General features: G+C 40.3%; 1 protein-coding gene across 25 annotated transcripts in view; it reads right to left on the reverse strand.

Annotated features, from left to right (window-relative positions):
* The window catches only part of LOC136097497 (poly(rC)-binding protein 3-like), a 518,562-nt gene that overhangs the window by 150,298 nt on the left and 343,050 nt on the right, over nucleotides 1–25,214 (reverse strand). For 3 of the 25 annotated variants that reach the window (XM_071804383.1, XM_071804378.1, XM_071804380.1), the window contains exon 1: nucleotides 747–1,136. The exons of 5 other annotated variants lie outside the window; for them this stretch is intronic. The gene's annotated coding sequence lies outside the window, so the exon portion shown is untranslated. Of the gene's footprint in view, nucleotides 1–379; nucleotides 538–742; nucleotides 1,156–25,214 lie in introns of those variants that run through there. 17 more of the 25 variants (XM_071804365.1, XM_071804364.1, XM_071804370.1 and 14 more) reach the window with 13 other exon arrangements.

Genomic DNA, 25,214 nt, shown 5'->3' on the forward strand with positions numbered 1-25,214 from the left:
AGGCTGTTTACATCAGCAACTTAAAACCCAAAAAAAACCTTCAGAAGCGTTACCAGCTGAACGGAATGAAGCAACGTCCAACGATAATACTGCCCCTCCCCCCCCCCTCCCAAAATACGGGACAATATTCCAGCTCAGTTGCTTTTCACAGCGATGCTGGTTTACAGTGCATCAGAAACTTCTTAGCCTCCTCCTTTCTTCCGCAGTTTTCCCTGGCAAGGGCCAGCTCTCGCCTCTTCCCAATTCGCGTTAAACTTGCAGGAAACTATTAAATGGGGGGTGGCTGCAGCAAAGCGGGGGAACACACCCACCCCCTAGCCTCTGGATGATAATATCGCGTTTAAATCCTGGAGCTGCCGGCTCAGGGGGGTTTACTCACCCAAGGGAAGCCCACACTTTGCAACTGACAGTCCCTGGGAAATATTTTAGCGCGGATGCTAAACCAGCTCCATCTCCGCACAAATCACTCCTACAGCAACTTGTTGGTTTCAATCTTTTAACGACTTGGACCATCGCAGCCCGTCCCGGGCAGGCAGGGGGCGAAACTCAGCCCCTAAAGCACCCGCAAAAGCAGCATGCTCGGCTCCTGCAAGCTCAAAACAAAGCAACCCCTCGCCTCCTTCCCCCATATCGCCGCACCCCTCACACAGCACCCCCTCATCGGCCGCGCTGCAACTCCAGAAAGCAGGACTGGGCTTCTCCTCTCTCTCCCCGCTCGCATCCCTGCTCCAGGCACACGTACCCACCTGCTGAGCGGGCCTCCACGCCCGGCCGGAGCCCCACGCCGCTCCGTTCCTCCCGTGGGCTTGCGCACCCAGCCGGCCTCTCCGTGTGCCCGCCGCGGCCAGCCGCCTCCCTCCGCGCCGCCCCGGCGGGACAGATGGCCGGGAGCACGGAGCCCTACCGGAGCGAAGCAAAGCTGGGCTTTTCCCCCCTCCTTTTTTTTTTTTTTTTTTGTTTTATCCACACCTCCTTCCCCCCCCCACACTTTCCTCCCTTCTCCCCGTTTTTCCTGCCTTCCTCCCCTGGCTTAGCCCTTGGCAGATAAACCCGAGTCAGCCAGAGTGCGCTCACAACTCCCCCTCCACCAATAATTTCAATTAGTGCCACATGAGAGGAGCTTCTGCCCAAAATCTGCTTAAGAAAGGGCCAGAGGGCAGGGCAATCTCCTTTGCTCAACAATGACCAGAAGCTGCTATAAATATCCAAACAACAGCACTGTCAAGGCCGGGAATGTCACATCCTAATGTGATAAAAACTGTAAGGATCCGATATATACCAGAAGTACAAAGAAGGAAAAATGATTTTTTTTAAAAAGAGACAAAGATTAAAAGCAGTCACTACCTTCCTATCCTCTCTCCCGATATGTGACCTTGTAATATGTTACCAAAGTTGTATATTTCTGGGTGCCAAGCTATTACGTTTTCGAGGTCCCGTGCAGCTTGCTCACAATCCCTTTGTGACAGCTGCACGCTAATATTTATAGGTACCCAAGTCTATGCATCTTATATAACAGTGCAGAGACCAGGGCTGGTCAGAGGTATCCTCCAACCCCACAGATATGTTACATCAGACCAACAGTATAAGCAATGAATTCTCCAAATTAAAATATTAACAAGAGGTTAATAAGTAAATGAATACATTAACAAAGTAGAAACTCAGGTGCATTTGTATTAAAACCAGGGAATTTAGTCTAATTTGATTTAGATGTATTTTACACCAGCACATTTCACCACTGAGTGAGGACAAACTCTAGGCTGAGGTCTCTAACTATACAGTGAGTTACAGCTGAAAACTAACAAAAAAACCAAAACAAAACAACAAGTCAAAAATCCCCAAAAGCCCAAACACCCCTGATCCATCAGAGTGTCTGGCCCTAGAGCTTGTACACCACTTTGCAAATCTGCAGTTCACACTGCAGGAGTAACTGGATGCTGCCTGGTCTGGCACAGGGAGGGGAGGGGTTTCTGTCCTGTTTGACTGCTTGTAAATCTGCAGTGCCTTTGAGGCAGTAATTTCCAGCCTGTTGATGGCAGGATGACAACAGCTAGGTTCATCTGAGGGGAAGCCGATAGTCACTGTCACCTAATTCCCCCCACAGACATTCCCAAATGTAATCATTGCAAAGGGAGGGCACTCAGCTGATGTCCCTTCAACTCTCGTGTCTCAATGTTTATGTACAAATCTGTGTAAAAGTAGTTAATCCTATTAACTAACCTCATGCTCTTTCAGAACTCAGATAAAAGCTGTTTGAATTTATCCCTGTATTTCCTCTGTTCAGTTTCCACCAACCCAACAATAAGCTTCTCTTCTACTACAAATAAATATTATTTTTTCCATTTCATTCCCATGCCCTCCTCTGATCATACTTGTCTCGCTGCAGTGAACACTGCTTTTTCATACTAAACCCATTCACATACAGGCTTATCCTCAAAGCACCCTTATTCTCAAACTGTGTCCAGCAACGGGTTTTGATGGTTTATTATTTCCTTGAATTTTAGCGTGTGCCCTACATAACAAAGAACGTACTTTCAGAAGATCATTTGAAGAAACATATTTAAAAAAAGAGAGTATTTAGGTGAAGCTCATGCAAAACCCTAGTTCAAAAATCATGTGTACAGGCTTACAGGAACAAAACTACCCACAAGATTTCCAGACTTCCTAGCTTTAGCGGGGACAGAAATATTCCTTATTTCAACAAAGACCTTTCAGTAACCTAGGGTGTGCAGATGCAGAACAATAACACCAACACGAGCACCACAGACTAAGATTGTTGGGCCAAAGCTGCTGGCCCACAGGCTGACAAAGCCCTCCCTGAGGATGGGGGAGAGCGAAGCAGAGCCCCGTGTTCTGGCACAGGCAGAGTGGAGGTCCATGAAGCCCAGCACAGCAGCTGGAGTTATGGCAGGACGTCCAGCTGTATTTACAAGGTGTTGCATTATAGCTAATAAACCCTGCCGGTTCCAGTGGTGGATCTTTACATTCTGTTTATGATCCCATGTTTACGTCAAGCAGGGCCACTCTGGGTGTCTGCAGCAACAGTGCAGAAAGGCTTTTCGTATTGCAAGACAGTGGACAGGACCTTTGCTGCAGGAAAATAAAAAAATCCTCAACAAGAAAACCCCCTCCAGGTAAGCAGTAAAAGATTTTTAGTATAATAAGCTTACCTGGGAAAAACATGACCTACGACTTAAACAGCTGCATAGTTGTAACTGAGTAACAAGACTGCAAAAATAAGTCACTAATGGAGTGAAATGAAAGACTGTGCGCATGGCATAAATATCCAACCAGCCAGGCAGATGAATAAATTGGCAGAACCGAGCCACTGATGCCAGAAGTGAAAGAAAAATATCCTTCTTTCTGGATTTTGGGTAGTTTTTGTATCTTTCGCTATCGTTAGAGCATTCAGAGACAAGAGGAAAAAATGTTATAAAAATAAACAATATTTCCTGTCTTGCCAAAAGACCCTGTTTGAGACTGATGTGTCTTGACCTGGTCCTCATTGTTTTGCATGCTGCTTTCCGACACCAGCTTTTTCAATCTATGGGTAGAAATGGTGTAGGAATCTTACAACCTCCCTTGAGGATGCTGAAAATGTAATGTGAGGAAAACTACATTAATGGAAAACAGAGAGGTATTCAGAAGGGTTCTCCTTTCTAAGCTTGAAAGTATTCAAAAAGTCATTTGCTTTACAGATCAAAATGCTGCATTTGGTGGTAAATCTAAGAGCAGATGAGAGAAATCTCCATGGGCAATGTCCCAAACCCAAAATATATAAAGATACTGTTCAGTTTGTAAACAATTTAGTATGCATTTGCAAATTTAAACTGTTTATAAAATATTCCACCAATAGATCAGGGTAAGACTTCTTGTTTTGTGTAAAAGTATGACCACTGCCTAGAAGTGCTTTAAATTAACTCATTATGGAAATAGAAACCTGGATCAGACACACTGGGTCCTCATGTTTGACATAATTTCCCCCAGAAGCCAGCCTGTAGATGGAAAGCTGTCCTCAAGCACTGGCTGAAGTTTTCCCTTAAACACTATTTTGTTTGATAAGTGAAAACTGACAACACCACCAAATCATCTAGTATTAGTGTTCTTTTCTTTTACATGTCCCTGTTCTTGGAAGAAAAAAAATAACGGATTATGCTATTTCTTTGTCTGAATAAAATATTGCAGTTCCGGAGATAAAGACGTATTCAGCTGAGCAATTAAATAGCTAAATAAATGAATCAGCAGAGCAGAAGTGACAGATTTAATTACTGCTTAGAGCTAGGAAGGGGAACTAATTATGGGGTTCATGAACCACATGCCATTCTTCTCCTTAAGCATGTGCTTTGATTCTTCTGGATCAATCTCTACAAATGCAGTAGCACCATGCACCAGATTAAAAAAAAAGAAAGAGGGGAAGAAAAAAAACCCCAAACTATTCAAAATCTGGAAATACAGTCTAATCTTTGAAGAAAGAATAATCAATACCGTGTTTTAAAAGCCCATGTACAATTGACTCAATGCATGAGTTAGAGGAACATTCTTTTAAACAGATAAGCACTAAAAATGTAGCTCTCCAAAAAATGAAAGCACAATGAAGTTCGCTGGATGTGAATAAACCAAAGATTGCAACAGAAAGCTGTGGCAATTGAGGCATAAAGCATATAGCTATATCAAGTGATTAGGAGCCCTATTCATCAGGAAGTATCTGTAGCTGGAAAGCCTGAGAGAGCTGTTGATCCTGGCTCTCTGCTGCCTTGGTCTGTGTGCCACAGCAATACCATTCAAAAAGATGCTTTTGTGGCCGTCAACTGCAAAACCACTAGTGGCGGAAAAAAACGTTCCTCCGTTTTTGTCTCCTGTCCCATTTCTCTACTTTGCATTTACTTTACCATGCCGATTATTGGAGCTTCACATTAAAATGATGAGTTTCGGGGTATAATTCCACAAAAATGACCTCTTTCCCTCATTAGTGGGAGGTAGAAAGAGGAAAAAAAACCCCATACGTACTGCATTTGAATCACATCATTCAATGAATTGCATAATTTTGGTGACTTTACAGCTAATATACAGATTAAGAGACAGATATCATTTCAGAAGAAAGGACAGGAGAGGAGGAGGGGAGAGGACCAAGGTATATTAAAAAAAAAAAAAAAAGAATTATTGGAGGTAAGAGAAGTCTTTCATTCATAGCCAGTGGTTTTCTAAGATTAAAATCTCAATGTGTTTTGATGTCTGTTTTAGCATAATTTTAAAAATCAACACTTTTGCCTCTTTTGCTGAAAATACTGTGAAGAAAGAGGTAAATAACTGCACAGCTAACCTCATATACTGTTCTGAAAAGCTATCAGACCTTCTACTCCACTGAGTTTGGAGATTTTTAAAAAGCAGAACATGACGCAAACAATAAAATATCACATGGTTGTGAAAGGTCTAAATACACCCAGCTATAACTGTGTTCTCCTTCCACACCACCAGTAATATTGTCAGAATGAAAATAATTGTGTCCAAACCCAGAGGTGTAGGCTGATCCCTGGAAGTCTCCCTGGACAATCACAAATGCCATCACCATCCAACATCAGCTCTGCTTGGCTGAAATTATGTTCTCTGAAGGCAGCCAAAACCAAGGTCTGTTGCATCAGTGAAGTCCAAAATTAACCCTATGTTGATAATCAGTCTCTGGCCTTCTGTATCAAGGGAAGACTGTATCTATCTGTGGGAAACCAGGAGTACGGTACATTCAAGATATGGTAAAAACAGGATTTTTTTTTTTTTTTGGAAGTATTGTATAGCTCCATAAAAGTGACATCTCTTGCCTGGAATTCCAGTGCAGTTAGATCAGAAGAAAATGCAATTTGTATCTAGACACACAGCAAAGCAGAGAGGAACTGATCTTCAAAAGAGACAATATATGTGAAACATTACATACAAGTTGCATTGGCACTCATACCACATGAATTTTACAGCATCTGTTATCCATGTTGATAAAGTGTGATGTCTGAAGAAAGTTGCTAAGGTACCAGTCATCACAAACCTTGCAGAACATGTACACAACTAGTATCTAATAACAGAGATATTATGGTTGTATAAATAACCTCAGTGGAGTGTGAGGAGTTGAAAAGGATCCCATGGGCAGGAGCAGCCAGTCAGCAGACTGCCGAAGGACAAAGAGTGAATGTACTCTTAGTGCACAACACTTCCGGTCTGAGGAGGCAAAATCAGCTGTATTCACCTGGCAATCTCTGCCAGGGTCACATGGAAATGACCCTTTAAATACTTGACACATCCTTCTCATGGATGTGATTGGCACTTGTGTTTGCATCCAAAGCACAGCCCCCAAAGGAATACAGGACGTTTGATGTGAGCTCGCCACCTGAGGGGAAGGTTGACTTTATGAATCCACCATCTTCTGCTCTTGCCACCGGGCAATACGAAAGAAATCCCTCATGGGATGCTTGAAACAGGAGCCATGGTTAAGCATAGGCCAGAAGTGAATTTGTCACTCATTGATTTATTTATACCCTTTTGCTCTCAATCTTGCACTAGGATGTGTGCCCTTAAGTCTTGCTTAACATAATTTTGCAGCATTTCACCACCCAGCCAGTCTGGTGCAGTGGAGAGATGAGATGAGATGAAATAAAGTGAAACGAGCAAGTTCTCAGTAGAAAATGAAGACAAAGGGGGCACATGGCATCTTGAGATGCGGGTGTCTCCTCCAGCAGGGTCATAGAAGCCCAGAGCTGGAAAGTATTTCCTTCCTATTTTCAAAGGGTCACTGGGAAATGGACGGTAAGGGAGAACTTTACTAGTGGGGATAGGATTAGCCCTAAGAGGCATGAATTAATTCCTCTCCTGCAAGAAGCAGACGGCAAAGCAAAACTCCACAGTTATGAGAGATCCTTGGATTTTCAAACAGACTCTGACTCCATGTTTGGTTGTTACAGAGGAGGCAGAAGGTAATTTTTCTCTGCCATGGGGAGCATACAAGTTTACCAAAGCTACATGTGGGGAAGTTTGCTTATGAAGATTTACAGAAGAGATGACTAAGTATGCTAGTGGGTGTAAGAGGAGTTGCTAGTTGTCTGGTACAAAGAAGAAATTACTGTGTTTTTATATAAAGTCTAAATAACATTTGGGGTGATTTAAAATCACCCAGCATTTTCTTCTTTTTAAAACTCAAGGGAGCTTTTTTTTTTTTTTTTTTGAGTGCCCTATTGCATTTTTTAATAGTTCATCAAAAACTAGAAGCAAACATTCAGTCTTTGCTGAGGACTAATATGAAAAAAATTCAAGCTCCTTGACAATAATGACAACTGAAATAATGGGAGCCACTGTCCAAACGAAAAGCTGAAGTAGGCATACAGCCATGATGCTTAAAGGGTTTTCACTGAGAAAAGCAAAGATGCCCGCATACAAACATCAGAGCTTGCTTAATGTTGGAATAAGTTGTATCTGAGAAAAAACAGAAACATGCCAGAAACAGGGGGAACAAGGAAGTATGTGAACTGGCTTAGAGGGTAGCCCTTGAAGACTGGGACTGAGCCAACTCAGAGAAATGTCATCCTTTCTCCCAGTGCAGTAGCATACCAGAGAAGGAGCAGCCATAAAGAGTACGAAATAAGGAGTAAGAAATCTGATCCTTGCCATTCTCAGAAATACAACTCCTGACCTAATACAGATGATAAGAAGTTGGATTATAATATGGCTCACTGTGACACTTTAGAACAATTAGAATAAAAAGCTAAAACCAGAGAAACAGGTACATTGTGAAATTCTGCCACTTTGAAAAACACTGGCTGCAACGTGAGGGAATATCACAAGTACAGCATGGACCAAAAGAACACAGATCTATAGGAATAGTTCAATTCATCACTTAATGTCTAAGGTTTGCCAACTCGAAGGAACAAAGCTCCAGGGCACAAAAATCAGTCAGGCAGTTGTGGGACAGACTTGGGAAGATTAGACTCTGAATTTGGCTACTGAAATTCCCATGGCAGAAGGTGTAGAAATTACCGACACCAAAACCCACTAAACACAGGGAAGTTTGAAAGTCAAAACTGAACCACCTTTGTAGTTCAAACCTCAAATGCAGACAGTGATGGCAAAAGTTCCATCCATCCATCCTGAACGAAAAATGATTTTAACACGAACTTGTTGAATTCACAGCAAAGAACCTCGAGCGGAGAAAGGAGAAGCTAAGATAGCCAGGAGTAGCGAATGAAACGCTGATAATGACATCTACATTTTGGAAAAAGTAGCATGGTACATGCAACATTTAGACCAAGGAGGCCCCCTGAATTTCTAAATACAAGCAATGCCATGGTTATTCCTCATTTAAGACTATAACTGTGTTGCATGCCTTTTATGCTAGAGCCAGCACAAGGCTTTTAAACAGCTCAGGCAGGGCAGACAGTCCTTCTAAAACAACAGATGGGACATGGCCACTCCTGTCTGCCACAGGAAAGCAGGGAATGGCAAAGGAGAGGCCTAGAGGGTCTATGCTGCTAATCTGGCTGCCTCCTGGGACTGATACCCGTCAGCTCTCACAGCTGCCGACACTGGGCATTCTACCAATAGTTTCCACTCCTACTTTAGGGGCAGCAGCAGTTTCAGAGAACCTGTTTTTCCCAGTTCTAATATAGACAAAATTTTTTTGGAGGGGGATATTAAAGAACACATGCTTTGTGTTCCCATCAGCTTGTTACCTTAGGTAATTTCTGCTTTGCCTACATTCACAGCCAGCCCAGTTTGCTGCTGGAAGCTGAGGACTCAGTTTAACTTTGCTTCTTCCGCATTCTCAGAAGATTCAGCAAAGACTATGTTCACTAGTGCCATCTTATAATTCTTTTGAGAGTCAGGGGCCTTGATCCTAAATGCATGAAGTCCACCTTATGTCAACCTTAATTCTTCTGCAGGGACACCAGTATAACATCAAAGTAGCAAATAGTTCACTTATAACGACCAATAATTTTTAGTATGCTGTCCATATTGTGCGTATCCAGTTCCTTATGAAAGAACTTGAATGCTGTGAAAGTCTTGATGTGAAAGACTACCGTGAAATATTCCAATATGCTGGTGTGACATAAGAGTTGTCTGTATGTCTTGACTAGTTTTATCAGGAAACTACTGAAGAGCTGTGGAGTAAATAATAGATTTAAAACCAGGAACAGCTTTGAAGTGTGTATTGGCAGTTGCTCGTTGTACAGTACTGTCAGAACACACATGGCATCAGTATTGGCAGATAACACTGAAATTTCAGTAAATATTAGTGTTTCAAGCTAGAGTTATTAAAGCCTTATGTAGGTATATTAGTTACAGCTTTTCTGACAGATTATGCCACTGCTGGCCAAGTCAACTAACATAGTAACAAAAGGAAAAAAGGCAGAAGAACAATTTTGATCAATGTAAAATCATACTTTGCCATACCATAACAACTTTTCATATTTAACTTTATATCTTACTTCATTCCACTGGTTTTTTTTAAACATCTGAAGCTTTACTGAAGAAGATACTTCATGGGTGATCACCAAGTACAGATTGCTTCTCCATCTGTAGATTTCCACTGTGGTCTCTTGAGATTCACTTTGTTTTTCAGTGTCTAAATCCATGGACATCAAATAATAAGCTTGTCCTACCTCACAGAGCTGCTTTTAGCACAGCCTATTTAGATTCTGTACGTTGCAGCATTATGAGAGAAAAATTATTTATCTAAGTACAATTTTGTGTGTACATTTTTTACTGAGCTTTAAAAGAAGAAATAAATCTCAATTTGTCTCCTGAACAACTATTTTTTTTATTTTATGTTCTAACCTCCAGCACTTTGTTTTGCTTTGTACTGTGTTTTGTCTACTGGTGCAGTCTTCTCCTTCAGTCACTTTTCTGTGTCCCGTAACTGTGATGAGGTTTCCCTTCATACTTCTTTTCTCCACTACTGCATTCTTCTTATTTCTGCTATATTGCCAGGCTCTTTAGATGGATAATAGAGAACTGTTCCCAAACTTATTAACATCTTTTTATCTCCTTAGTGATCTGAGCCTTTCCTTTCCTGTCTGTGTACCATCTTGCTTCCCCCCTTGAAATAATTTTCTTCCTTTACAGGGCGAGGGAGAAACCTGCACCAGCCAGAATTCATTGATGAGGAGATAGGGAAATTAGAAAGAGTGACTGATCAGAGGACTTTTATTCAGGAAACATGTAGGCCTTCAGCTATGTACAAAACACCTCAATGAAAAAGAGAGAGTGCTTCAAGGCAGGCATGATATCTTCCTGAAATCAACATTTAACCAGTGCTCAGTGGGAAAAAGCTGCTAACCTTGCAGACACCTCTGAGTTGCTACAGCTCAAACCCCAGGAGGCTTTACAGGTTAAATCTTACATCTTGGACTTAAATAGGAAACAAGATCAAAGCCACTGTGTGCTACAAACTGTGTTTTGTGGGCTGACCGCAGCCCAGGTGCTGATGGCTCCCAGATGTTTATTCCCTAGTCCTGTGCAGCGGACTTTGAGAGTGCAAATCAGAAGTAGCCAATGCTGTCATTTAACTTGACTTCACCCATTTGGAAGATATACATCTGTCCTAAGAAAAATAAGTTAAAAGTCTCATTGCTAAGCCTAGTTAAAAAATGGTGCTTATGACTGCCACTGCAACTTAGCCTTTCAAAGAGGAACTTAGAACCCAGCAGAACTCCTAGAATTAGAACAGTTATATTATTCATATGAATAGTGATATTAATTTGCATATTTATTTCCTTTTTTAGGACTGTTAAGTTCATTTTAAAAGTTTGATAATTTATCAGATCCAAAAGGTACGATATCTCCTCTCTGGAAATCTAGAGAAATGTTAAAGTTGGCAATACATCACTGAAAAGGCCTCACCTTGTTAGGGCTCAAAACAGACCCACCATTTTTACGCAGAGTAGCTGGCTCGGGGAGAAATCAGCACCCCTCCTTCTGGAGTGGCTCATGAGCAAAATCTTGTAGGACACAATCCTGCAAGGCACTGACATAATCTGGTACCATACTTTGCTGCTTTAGGGTGCAATGCTCCGCCACCACCACGATATACGCAGGGATCGTGTCTGTATACACCTGTACGTTTACAGGAAGCTGACCCTGCCAATTGGAGTCTGCTGATAAGTGAGAAAATTTAGGCAGCTGTCCAAGGATGAAATTTGCTTCTGTTTTGGGGGACTTAGTTGCTATTCAAGTCCCATCAAAGTATCTAGAATCTTTGCTGCCACAGTCTTCCTCACTTTTGAGGCAGGACATACACATGTGTGTATATCCATATCTAAACTTCTGTCTATATCTAGGTATAATTTTTCAGAAAATAGAATTTAGTCCTAAGACTCATCCCACTGATCTGTAGTGCAAGCTGCACTGAAACCTTTAATATTTCAGAAGTGATTATTTTGGTATGATCACTGTTTCACTTATCTCTGTTCTTCTGCTACTCTTTCTTTCTTACCCATGCATGCTTGCACCAAACTTTCCTTTCTCTATCCATTTTTGCAAATAGTTTCCCTTTGATTTTTTTTTGTCCCTATGGTTTGAATTTTACAAGCATTCCATTCATGCTTTAATTCCTCTTCTGACTGGACACAAAAAAGAGAGAAAGCAATTCAGAGAAAGAACAATAATTACTTTGTAACTTTAACTACATACCTAATGTCAGGTTGTTTTGGGGGTGAAGGCAGGGAAGATAGAAGGAGAAACTCCCCAGAGTCATTTGGTTTTGCTAGACCATTTAAATACACAGCACAGTAAAGAAGATTATTAGAAGTTCTTCCTAAAGTGGAAGTCATTTCCCAACCAGAAAAATAGAAAAGAATATCAGCTCTGGCAAGTGAAATTTAATAAACCTAGCCAACAAAAGATTTTGAAGAGCAATTTGCTAAAGGCATAAAACCAATGATAAAATTTTTTTAAGCACATCGGAAACAGGAAGCCTGCCAAAAAAGTCTGTAAGGCTGATAAGTAATTGGGATATGAAAGGGGAGCTCAAATAAGATCAGACTGTACACCAACAAAGTGAGAAGAATTCTTTATATAGTTCACTGTGGAAGAGCTTTTGAAGGTTCCCAGGCCAAAACCTTTCTTTGCAGGGAACAAGACCCTTAAAACTAGTTAGACAATAGGAAACACACGGAAATAAATTGTCACTCTTCACAATGAAGAGAGATTTCTAGTGGATCAGTGCAGGGAAATGCAGTGTTCAACATAGTTGTCAGTAATTTGGGTACAGCTGAATAGTGAGGTGACAGTTAATCACACTAGATTATTTAGGTTAGTAAAGCTGAATGGTGACTGAAAAATTGCAGAAATACCTCAATTCTGTGTGATTGGCAATAAAAGTACAGAAGAAATGCAGTGCTGATAAATGTGGAATCTGGAATAAAACCAAACGGTCCTAACTATACATATCCAGGAATTGATCTTTAAGTTTGCTGTTACCATCCTGAAATACAGCTGCCACAACTGGAGAAACGACATGCAGTCCTATGAAAACTTCAGCGTAAAGCGAATAGAATATTATAAATTATTAGGAAAATGAAATGAGAGAGAGAAATATTTTTGTCACTGAGAAAATGTGCCTTATCTTCTAAGTCCCAAGGGACCCACCTGAAGCAGAAAACATATAGATAAGTGTGATAAGCAGGATAATCAAAGGTAAGGGACAGTATCTGTGTGAGGTACAATAAGTAGGTTGAGTTAACTCAGTTTGGAAAAGAGAAAAATACTGGAAAATATATCCCCCTAAAGCTGCCATCTTATGCTCTTCAAATAATGTCACCATCTACACTTACAAAAACATATGAGGCTTATTGGTTAGGGCTCAGCAGGGCCATTTTTCTGTTCCTATTCTTGGGAGAGCTGTGCTCTGAGCAGAAGACCTTCACAGTTCAGAATGGAGGCACAGGGTTGTCCATCTAACCCCTAACAACATGTGTCAGGACAGCAAAAGGGGGCCAGAGGGTTCCTCATCTAGTGCTGGGAACTCCACAGCATCTATATCCAAGCCTACGAGACATCTGAGCCTGACTATTCACCTAGTACAGTCAGAAGCTCTGATCACCACTCTGGCTGTCACCAAAGCTATGGATTAATTTCACTCAGTAATGTAAGTTTTCCCCAGAAGAGTTTTGGGACCATAAGAGGGAGAATGAAGTCTTGCCTTCTTGAAAAAAAATCTCTTTTGCTCACAGATCCATTGGTCAGTAGAGTACCCTATTTTCAGGCAGGTCTTGATACACAGCTTGTGAAAGATTTTGAAAGATAAATCATTGTCTGTATTCTGGAATGAAAAAACCCACCAAAGTCCACAACTTTCTTCCCTTCATTTCCCCAACCCCCAAAGCCTATGAGATTTATTCTCTAAGCAAAAGAATATTGCAAAGATAGAGAAAACTGGTGGTTTGCATTTTAATCAGAAAAAATAAGCACAACAGAAAAAAAAAAAAAAAGTTTGGATTTGTCCAGGCTAGTAAAACACCCACATTGACTTCTTTTTTCCTTGTATTTGTTTACAAAGTCTGCAGAACTCTTTTCTTGTGTGGATTAAACATGCTTCATTGACTTTTTTTGTTCTATTCAACAAAAAATCACAATCCATTCTGGAGGCCTGGTATACATGACCACTCCTACAATATTTCCTCAAAGAAATGGCTTAAATTTTAGTAATAATAATGATCTGCATTTTCACTGTTCTTTTCCTTCAAAATACAAAGTACCTCAGGAATATTCTTTAAATCTTTAGAGCAACTTCTATTTAAAGTAAGCAAAACCAAATTCCATTGGAATTATGAAGCTGGGCAGGGTCTTCGGGACTTATGTGGACCCACTCAAGCAAGATCAGCTTTGAATTATATCTGAGTTCAAAGATTGCTCAGGGACTTGCCCAGTCAACTTTGTCATATCTTCAAGAACAGAGATGCCACAGAATCTCGGGGGTATCTCTTCCAGCATTTACCCTCAGATGCCCTCAAAGCAATAAATATTTTTCTAATATTTAGAAAAAAAATCCATTTTGCAACTTGTGTCTGTTGCCTGTTGTCCTACAATGGTGCATTGCAAAAAAGATTCTGGCTTCATCTCTTCCATATATTTCCAGTAGCTAGTTTAAAACAATTTAGTTACCCCCTTATTCCCATCCTCAGGCTGAACAAGCCCTGTTCTGTCAGCTTCTTCTTGTATGACCTGTGCTTCATCCACCTGGTGCTTCAACAGTCTCACTCTAGCATCTCAATATCTGTCTTGTACAGGGGAATCCAAAACAGGACACAGTCCTCCAGGTAGGGTCTCACAAAACGCCAAGCAGAGGGCAAGAATCACTTCCCTCAGCTTGCTGGCTACACTCTTGTTAGTACAGCTCAGGATGCGGCTGACCCTCAGGATGCTCTGCTGACTCGTGTTGGAGTTGTTGTCTGCTGAGACCCCCCACCAGGAATTGTATTGCAAAGAAGCTTTGTAGCCAGTTGGTGCCCCACCTGTCCTGCCGCATGGACTTGCCCTCCCTCAGGTTCAGGAATTTGCATTTGCCCGGGCTGAACTTCCAAATGTTTCTGCCAAACTGATTGGCAGCCCTGCCCTCCAGCATATTAATTGCTCCCCTAATTGGGTACCATCTGTGAACTTGCTGATGGTACGTTTCATCTCATTGTCTACATGAAAGAATGAATGAATATCTGTGCCAGTATTGACTCCTGATAGATACTACTAGAAACTATCTACCAGTTGGACTTTATACTACTGATCACAACTCTTGGAAGCTGATGGTACAGCCAGCAGTCCATTTGCTTTGTAGTTCACTTCTCAAATCCATGTCTCACCATTTTGGCTGCAGGGATATCATGTAGCAGGCCTTATGGAAGTCAAGGTAAATAACCACTGCTCTTCCTTTACCCACCATACCATCCATGTCCCTCAGAACAAGCTTTCAGATTATTGTCACAATTTGCCATTTGTGAACTGGTTGTTCCCAGTTGCTTTCTTGTCTTCCATGTGCCTGGACATGGTTTCCAGAAGGGTTTTCTCCAAAATCTTCCTGGGGACTGAAGGAAGGTTTGTGAGCAGATAGGTCCTCAGATCTGCCTCAGATCTCCAGCTTATCCTGAGGGTGCTTGTGAACTGGCCTTTTCCCAGCCTTTAGAAACCTCTCCTGTCAGCTCCCTCCACATCCTTGCATCCATGCTCTCTTGTCCCATGGACTTACGTGTATCCAATCTGCTTATTCAGTCACCTAGTCTTCCCAGATCCTGCCTGGGAGAACTGAGAACAGAACTTGCTGGTAAAGACCAAAGCAAATAAGACCTTGAGTTTCTCAACCTTTTCTGTGTGCTTTGTTATCAAGTCTGCTGCCTCGTTTAAAAATCTTCCTTAGGCGTCCTTTTGCTGCTACCTTTAGAAGCTCTTGTGGCCCTTCCCATTCCTCACTGATTTGAAATCCTGGTGAACCCAATTCCCTGCCTGCATGGCCAGACAATGGTCTGTATTGCTCCCAAGTGGCCCTCCTTGGCCTCCTCTGTCCTCTCTTTTGGTACCAGAACCCAGGCTGGAGGTCCTTATCTGGGCCATGGTCTGGGCTGAGCCCAGGTCTGGGGAGGTTGCCCTCAGGCATCAGCATCCTCCCTGGGTCTCCTTTCTCTTCAGGGCAACCTCCCATGGGAACCTGCCAAACAGTTCCCATAACACGCTGTTGAACCCTCTATTTTCATTTGCTCTTATCATTCTGAAAACATCCCATTTTTGCTCAAAGTATTAGTTAGTTTCAGAGAAAAGATTTACAAAAAAGGAAAGTTGAAGTGTTAAAAAAAAAAAAAGTAAATTAAACTTTTTTATCTGTCAAAATCAATTTAGAAGCATCTGAACTTTTATGACGAGCCATAGTCACTAAATTGTGTTCACTGACTAAGCTGAAATAAAAAGTAATAGAGCAGTGATGCTTAATGGTTATTGGCTAAAAATAATGTAAATGATTTGTATTTTAAATATTAATTTGTAAATAATGATCCATGGCTAAGTCTGACAAAATGGCTGGAAAATAAAATCACGAGAGATTACAAATAAACCCCCCCCCAACTCAGCATCTAACAAATTTTCCTTGCTACTTGTCAACATCTTTTCAGCAGATCTGATCTTTCCTCTTTTGCAACTCACAGTGCTGCCTGATTTAAACATTCTGTAATCATGTTTTTTTAGTCCTGTGAGATGTCCAGTTACTCCTTCTTTCATTTTATTCACAAAAGACAAGCAAGAAGGAAAATACTGGGTTTTTTTACTCCCACCTGTTATGCTAAGAAAAACCAAATGAGTGCTTGACAGGTAAAAATATAAATGATGAACCCCCAAATTAAAACAGTATTGGAATTCACATACATTTATGAGAGTTTGGGCAAGTTCCAGAAACTGACAGCATTTTGCTTTTTCTTTGACAGGCTCAAAAAACCTCTGTTAAAATACCATGTAATTAACTTAGGATACAAGGAACAAAATGGTGAGGAGAACAACAGAGATGATTTGGCATCAGGATTTTAATTTAAAACTCCAGTATTATAGGAATTAATTTCAGCAGTGCTTTGCCCTGATTAATGCCTGTCAGATAGTATATGGGGACCGAACGGAATATATGAATGGGGAGCATTTGCAGAATCTCATCCTACATCAGCTTTATGAAGGTAAGTGGTTTATCTACATTGACTGTAATTCATCATCTATATTTTAATATTCCAAAATCAAAGACTTTGCTCTGGTTTTAATTTCTCCTAACATTGCTATTTTCCAGTAAATGTTACACTGATAAAACCTTTTCCTGACACAAACTGCAGTCCCTGTCTTGGACAAGTAGAAAGATCAATGTGCTTCAAAATCACAACAGCCATTAACTTGTTACTTTTCATCCAAACCTTGTAGTTGTTCACTAAATAGTGTTATATCACACAGGCACACAAATGTCGTTGGCCACAGAAAGGGGAGAACCAAGTTTGATTTCAGACTCTGAATTGACCTACTGCCTGCACATCATTTTGGCAGTGTTCTTACTCAGCCTTCACATTTTTATTTTTCAAAATGTTCCCTTTATAAAGCAAATCACTTCAGAGTCTGCAACACTTTTTAAAGTAATTACTAAACATTAATACGCCAACATTTGAAAGTGACACTTGAGAATTTGGCAGTATCACTTTACATATTAATAATATTTTAGTTTACTGATGTGTCTCTCACTATCCTGTATTTCCACACAGAGTTGATGAATAAAATTATTTTAACTAATCTGTGCTCATATTTTACTTCACACAGTATTTCTTGCTGAAGAGTGAAGGATGCCACATGCATGGATTATGGTAAGGAAAACTGTAGTGACATGTATGACCAAAATTTCAATTTCTATAACATTTTTCCTTCAAGATATCTGAAAGTATTTCAGTAGACAATCTCATCTCAAATCTGAGAAAGCTTTTGCAGAATAAAGACTGTATTGCAGAAATTACTTGGGTCACTTTTGGCCAAAGCACTGCAGGAGTTCAATGTCATACATGGAGGTGGCAGGGGAAGGGGAGATGGACAAATTCACCCCTACAGTGTACATGAGATATGTGGCATTGCTGAGGAACAACAAGCTACAATACTGTACAATATCTTATAAAATCATGGTAAGGGAACACAGAGGTAATTGGATGTTGCCTTGAGTTCTTTTTGCTCATTGGCAGGAATTTATTATTTATTATCTGCAAAAACTTGACTGAATCATGTCTGTGCTGCGGAAAGCTGCCTATAAGGCATGGAGGCAAATTATCTTTTATTTATTAGAAGATCAAGATCTGTCTATCTCCTTGAGCTGAAATGTAGCTAAAACCAAAGGACTAAGCTTTCAATTCTCTCTCTTTGAGTGGTAAAAATGGAGGTGGGGGGCATCCTGATCCCTAAGCAGTATTTAAAACAAAAAGGCAGCATTCTCTAGCACTGTATTTTAAAAGTTGTGTTGGTTTACTGATTTTCCATCATTCTCAGCTTTCTTACGAGCTGTCCCAATATGCTAAAGGTATCAGGCACAAACCTGCTTTGCTTGCATCTTCTGTCATAATCACATTGTGAGATGACACATACATACATTTGTCTGTAAGGAAACACTTAGAGAAGTGAGGTTAAGAAGATGACTCACTTGCCTTATTTAAATGAAAAATTCTTCCGAGTATCAGGCACATTAAGCCATTCATTAAATAACAAGACGTGTCATCTCTCTTTCTTCTCTCTGTTCTCCTTTTTCCATTCCGAGTTGCCTGGTCCTTCTATCATTGCGTGTTTCCCTTCTCCCAGTGTGTTGATCTTTTCTTTCCTCTTTGCTACTCCAATATTTGCTCTTTCTCCTGCTCGTCTTCACTCTTCCCATACTCTCTTCTGTCCTGGTTCTATATAACACTGGCATTGACTCCCAGCTTCTCATTTTATTCACATCCATCCTTCTTAATATTTATTCTGTTCCTTTTTATGGAGCATGTATACATGGTAGGAAAACAGGAGCTTTCTCTTTTTCAAGTATTTTGTGTAGGGAAAAATTGTGCCATTTGTGCACAGGATTTCATTCTATAGCAATGCCCTGTTCACCAGGTGCCCCAGAAGAGAAAGGCCACCACCATATCTTTTGAGTTGTCCCACAGGTTACAGAGCTATTCTAGCCAAGAACATGTTGTCTAAGTAGCATGTATGACAGTGGTTTCATGAAAAACAGTAGGTCTTGCTCTTCCCTGAAACTCTTCAAGACCGCTGAAGGTGTAAAACCAGTTACGTTGGGTCACATTTCACAAAAAGTGTTTTTCCTCTCTGCTCCCAGTGCCAGATTTGCCTTTTAAATTATTAAAGGTACTCATCAGAACTCGTTCTACTGGGCAAGGCCTAGGGCTTCTCAATACAATGATATCACAGGCATGAAATAATGTATTTTCTGCTATAATGGAGCCATAGAACAGAACTCAAATAAAAAGCAGAAGATCTAGAGAACAGAACATTTGATTTTTCTCTTTGATTTTTCTTCCTTAGATGTAAAACTCATTAACTAGGACAGTATGCAGGCAACCTCTTATTTAACTAGAATTATGGCAATTGTATCCACTCAATGTAGAAACATAAGAAGTAGTAATGGCTAATTATTTCAATGGACTTTTTTCCAATCAATAATTTTAACTCCCAGATATTGATTCTAATTCGTATCTTTAAAAATATCAACAATTATTGTTAAAAGACTGAACAGTTGCTTATAGAGGAAAACATACACATTAGGAGAGAGGAATTATTCAAAATTAAATACACTCTGCAGCACAGAAAATCTATTAACACACACAAAATTACAAGCTACTTTGTGTTTCCACTCAGGGCACCATCATAGTCTGTGACTGATAATCTTGATCACAAATAAAGCTCTTAATTTGCTAAGCTAAAGTGCTGCTGTTGATACATTTGCCTACATTTTGCCTACATTTACTGTGTCTTGCATAAATGAACTAATTCAAGAGGAAGGTGGTTGGATGATGCTTTCTTACATTCAGATATTATCCTTTATGTACCAACTATAAGCCATTGTTGCAGGGACTATATAAGGACACTAATTTCTGTGTCTAATTCTTTCTGCTTAGTTAGCTCTAAAATTTTAGGTAACATCTGACAGAGGAACCTACATGGAAATTAGACCATCTGAATATGACCTTCTGCCCCCAACCCATCCTCTCAGCCTCTCCCTGCAAAAAGGCAATGGTATAGGTTATAAGGATAACACAGTTGATAAACATGTCCAAATGTATGTCCAAGTGTGAAGAACAGGGAGAAGTGACTTCCTCCGAATTCATCTCCCATTTTCCATGTAGCCAAACCACATGCACTAGTACACAGGCAGGGCTGAGCCGTATGGACACTCATTCTCTGGCTTAGCTGATTGCGTTCCTCCAAGTAGAGTGTTTTTCCATAAACCTCTACAGAGAAGATGTGCTCAACAGGGAATTCATTGGCTGACAAACAGCTGAATGGCAACACCCCACAGAGTGGCCACTGCATCTATGTGGAGCCGTATGTGGGCACAGCAGGGCAAAGCCAGCCTCATCTCCTGCTGTGTACCACGTTAGCAGCTATGTTGGAGTCCTTTGCTCCAGAAACACCTCCTAAATATCCCAATTCAATATATCTATAAGCAAACATTACACAGAGGTTCACTCTTATTAATGCAGGGTGGGTTTTTCAGTAGAATACGTTGGCATTTCATAATATTGTCTGATGACTTTCCCAAAAGAAGAATAACAATAACATACAGAAATAAGTGGTTTTGCTGAAGGTACAGTGATCATGAAGGAAAGGAAATGTAAAATTCAGACACATAACAACTGCCTGGGGTATTTCCTGGCCTAAATTGCAGCTCTCGTCATGTCTAATATCCTCGATGCAGAAGACAGCTAAGGGATACCTAATATACTGGATGCAGAAAACAGTTAATGACAATCATAAAGTAAAACACTGAAATCACTATTCAATTCATATTCTCTGACAGAAATTTTGTTGTTGGTTATTGCTGGCCTTTCGTACTTCAATAAAAATCTTTAAAGTATCACCTTGGACTTGACTCGTGCTTTTGAAGTAGTTTCTTGAATCACAGTACATGCACTACCAGTATACTATGGACCTCCCTTCCGAGTTCCTGGCTTTTGTATTAACAAGTTTCTTTCTTAATGTTTTCTTCTCTCCTGTGGTCAAGATTTGGAAGTGCTGCTGTATGCTTGTGTGCAAGGGCACAAGGTTCCTCTCAATTGTTTTATTCAAGCTCCCTTCTTGAAGAAAACAAACTTTGGAATGAATTGATTCTCATATGCAACTTCCAAGCTGAGAAACTACATTTCTTTCCCTACTTCTCTTGTTAATTCTACTAATAAAGGTAGGTGCTGCCATCCTTTCAGAGTACATGCATGGTAAAGCAGACAGTCTGCTTGGGCCTTGCAGCAACAGGTTTCTGACTCCAGGGGACAAAAAGAGACTAATCAATCCTGTTCAGCATCCAGGTTCCTCCTCAGGTGTCCAGGTCATGTTATCTTCTCCATATACTGAATTTTTCTTCTGAAGGTATCATCTGGCATTTCCTAGTAACTTACCAAACTGAACTCTCCAAGCTCCTTAGGCCTTTCCATAGCTGGGATTATGGAGCATTACTTATCTACTACCAGGTAGTGCTGAGAGCACCTCCTAATCAACTCTTATGTTCTTAAAAGGATGACTTAGAGACTACATTGTAGTCTAAAACGAACTTTTGTCTCCTGTGCAGCAAAGATTTGACACACCCTCATTGATGTCTGTTTCCTTTGCTCTTTACTCTCTTTAAAAAATAACAACCAATCAATGTGAAGTAAAAGAACACCAAGATCGAAATGTTAGCATAGGTCAGCTTTAGTCTTTACGAGGGGGGAAAAGGAGCATGAATGGTCATATATCAGTGTGAACAAAAAAAAAAAAATTGCATATGAGTTTACATATTGCTGTATGCTTAGCATCACACCTGAATGCAAGTCTGCTGGATGCAACCATGTTACAACAACTTCTGCTGCCTTTTCTTGTGTTTAAAGTGCTTAAGACTTGGGGAATAGCAAACACTCCCTCTACACAATATTACGTTTGTTTGATAATGTTGCTTCTCTCTGTTTTCCATGCCCTACCCCACTGCTGTGCTAGCGAAGCAGGTCCTGCGAACACGCTCTAAAATGCTCAAGCCAAAACCAGCCAGTCTATTTTAAGTGGAGAGACCTAAGGGTCAGGACTGGCTCAGCAGAGTTCGCAAGTTTGAGGCTAAGGAGCAATCGCACGAGTTACTCTGCTAGCAAAACCACAGGGCAGCGCGGCCAGCTGGTGAGTGTGAGTGACAGTAGAAAGCAGGAATGTCTTTAAGCAGAACAGCTGGAGGCTAGAAAGTACCGTCCCTCTGCAGCTGTAAAACTTCTGCCTCAGTGTCCCTTATGCATGGGAAACACCAACCTCAAAATAAAACAGATATGACATGGCAAGTTTCTGTTAGTGTCTGGGAAAAAAAAAAAAAAAAAAAGATACTTCTGTCCACTTCATAGAAGCTCTTATTGGGAAAACAAAAACACCCACAACCAACAAGAACAACGAAACAAAAAAACACCAAAAACCACACCAACCAACCAAACCAAACCACAACAAAAGACCAAAAAACCCAAAACCAAAGCAACACCACCAAAAAAAAGCTAATAAATCAGGAAACTCTTGTAAGTACAGAAAGAAAAAATTCTTATACCTACTCCTCAAATCAACAAACTACAGTTTTCTGTGGTGTAAATATACCAATTGCCTTTGGCATTAAAAACTCCAAACTCATAAAACCTTAAAATATCAAAAGTTAAATCTATCCCTAAATGTGGTTCCTGTACTGGCAAAAGTTTTTAGCAAAGATTTGGTTCAGAGTAAATACCATTACTAATACTCAACATTAACTGTGTCTATGTAGAATTTGTAGGATAACACATCAAGCAAAAAAGCATGTCTTAAAATCCAATGGAGGTTTGATGGACACTTTTTTCTGGAGCAGTTCCCTTCCCTATGATGCATGTTCAGTTGCACTGGTGCAATGATCTGGGGGCTACACTACGAACCAGCTGAGCACATTGCTGCACTTTATAAGGGACCTTGAGAAAAAGAGAAAGAAGATGGGTAATTTTCCAGGGTTGTTAACCCAGGTCAGTGTTCAGTCCAACAAAAAACTATACAACCACAATGGGAAGAAAAGAGGTAGAGACAGGTTGTAGGTTGTGGACAGGGGTAGGAGCTACTTAAGGTCAAATTTGCTACCAAGAAAAATACTCGTGGAAGTCTAAATTGGTGTTAGGCAGGAGTTCTGTGCAACACTCAGAAATATTAATTTAATTTATTTATATTAATTCTAATACATGCAGAAATTAAATAATGTTAAGTTAATATTAAACATCCTAAGTAAACATTAAATAATAAAATTATAACCTTGATTTAATAGTCCTTTAAAACTGTAATCTAGTAAAACTAAAATTCATATATATAGAATGTATTTGTACTTTAACACCATTAAAGAACTGTACCTAAAAACATATTATGAATTCTTATGCAGGAAGTGTTACAGCAGTCACTTATGTCATTTTTCTGTTGTATTTGGAAGGAAATGTGGGATGGCATCATGGATGTGTATTTTCCTCTCATTCTATTACATACACAATAAAGCTTTCAGAATATTTTAAAATGTCATAATAAAAACTATATAGGAAGCAAAGATACAGCTGAAAATCACAGAAGTCTACTTTCTAAGGCCTGCTTCTGACCCTAGACACAACCATTAGCATAGAAACTGCACTTATCTTACAGATATGGAATATGGACTTCAAGCAATGGCTGCCAAAACACACATTTAATGAAGATGAAGTAATAGAGCACTGGAGCATATCAGCTAGTAAACTTCTCAGAATTACTCACATCATCCTTTCGAGTAAACCACGAACATCGTCCTTTTGAGTAAACACACAAACACGCAGTGCCAGCCAAAAGCCACATTAACCTATTATTGAGTTAAAGGCAGATTTTAACTTCTAGACATTATATTGAGGACTGAGGGTGGTTCTTTCCCCTCAATATGCTACACCCGCACTCAGGAGCACCTCCATTTTTTCTAAGCTGCACCACAGCTTGGGCTTTTATACTAAAAGTGTATGGCACCACCTCCCAGGGTGCATGGGGCATTTGGGGGCAGAAAGGTCAGGAGATGAACTGAGAGCGATCGCCCTAAGGAGCAGCCCCCAATAATGATGATGCAGTAGTGTGAGGAATGACGTTGGAAAGGGCAGTCAGTCTCACCACCAGCGTAACACATACCACGAGGGCAGAAATCACCACTGCAATGCTTCAAGTGTGAAAGTTTAAACACACAAATCAGACCTAAAGAAGGACTTGGATGCCTGAAACTTGCCAGCTTCTCCCAGCTACTTCCATCAGCACAAGACATTGACTCTCCCCCACAAACCCTCCCGTCTGACCTCATGTGCCTTTAAAACTGAAAACATCAGTTTGAAGCCAAGAAAAATCAGTTCACATATAAATAGAAAAATTACACATAAACTAATTAAAAACATGAAATTATGAGTGACTATGAGAAAACCATGGACTGTAATTAAAGTTGCACTTCCTACTATTTTCTAGAGCAAAACATTAATTACCTGAGTGGCTGTATTTAATCAGAGAAATATTAAATTCTGCAAGGGTTAAAAGCTACAGAAAGTTGCTGTAGAATCGTGCAACTACAGATCTGGCTTGACTTTAAAAAAAGGTGATTGCAAGTACAGATGCAACAGACTGAGATACTTGTCTTCTTTTTGCTCAGTGGGCAGTACTGAAGAGTAGGGCAGAAAATGGGATGTGTTCCAGTCAACTGCAGAGAAACTGTCATACTCATTTTACAGATTAATAAGACATTTGGACGAAGATTTTAACAAGAGAAGCAATAACTGAAACAGTAGCAGGCAGTGTTATCTATGAGAAAACACTATGGAAGTCTTTTTAGCTTTTGTTTTATCTAATAACAATTTAACAAAGGAGTTTCGTAAGTTTTCATTTTGTGCCCAAGTACTTAATGACAAGCACAGCTCCAGAAGATATCTCTTACTATGTTCTGGACTCTGATGTCTCATGCAGAATGAGCCTATCGAGGTTTTAATATTAAATAGCTTACTCACAGCACTTTCATTCAGACTCACACGCTAGTTTTCCTCCTTCATAAAAAGGTATTTTTGGATACATGACTGAAGAGCCAATCCACAAAGTTGTCTTCTGAATGCAGCAGCTGAGCGCAACAGACGATCTCAGAGTTATCCGTCTCGATGCGCTCGGAGGAACGCATGGGTAACACTCTGCACACCGTTCTGAGCATAGTGGGAAATTCCATCCACACCAGCCAGGCTGGAAAAAACCTTTTTTCCTGATTGGCTGCTCATCCCAAACTGCCTGACAGAGGTTTGAAATATGCAATGCGGGGAAGTGATATTCTGTGGCATTCATTCAATCTACCTGCACTACACTCCAGGGAGCCATGCTATTAAACAACAGCCCCAGTGGGTCAATAAAGTTAATTTAATTAAATTGCTTTCCCTCCCACTCTTCCAGCTAGAAAGATTTAGGGCACAGGGACACAGTGCTGCTTGTAAATAAAAGGATGATTTAGC

Source organism: Patagioenas fasciata, chromosome 2 (genome assembly GCF_037038585.1).
Source record: "Patagioenas fasciata isolate bPatFas1 chromosome 2, bPatFas1.hap1, whole genome shotgun sequence".
Classification (NCBI taxonomy): domain Eukaryota; kingdom Metazoa; phylum Chordata; class Aves; order Columbiformes; family Columbidae; genus Patagioenas; species Patagioenas fasciata.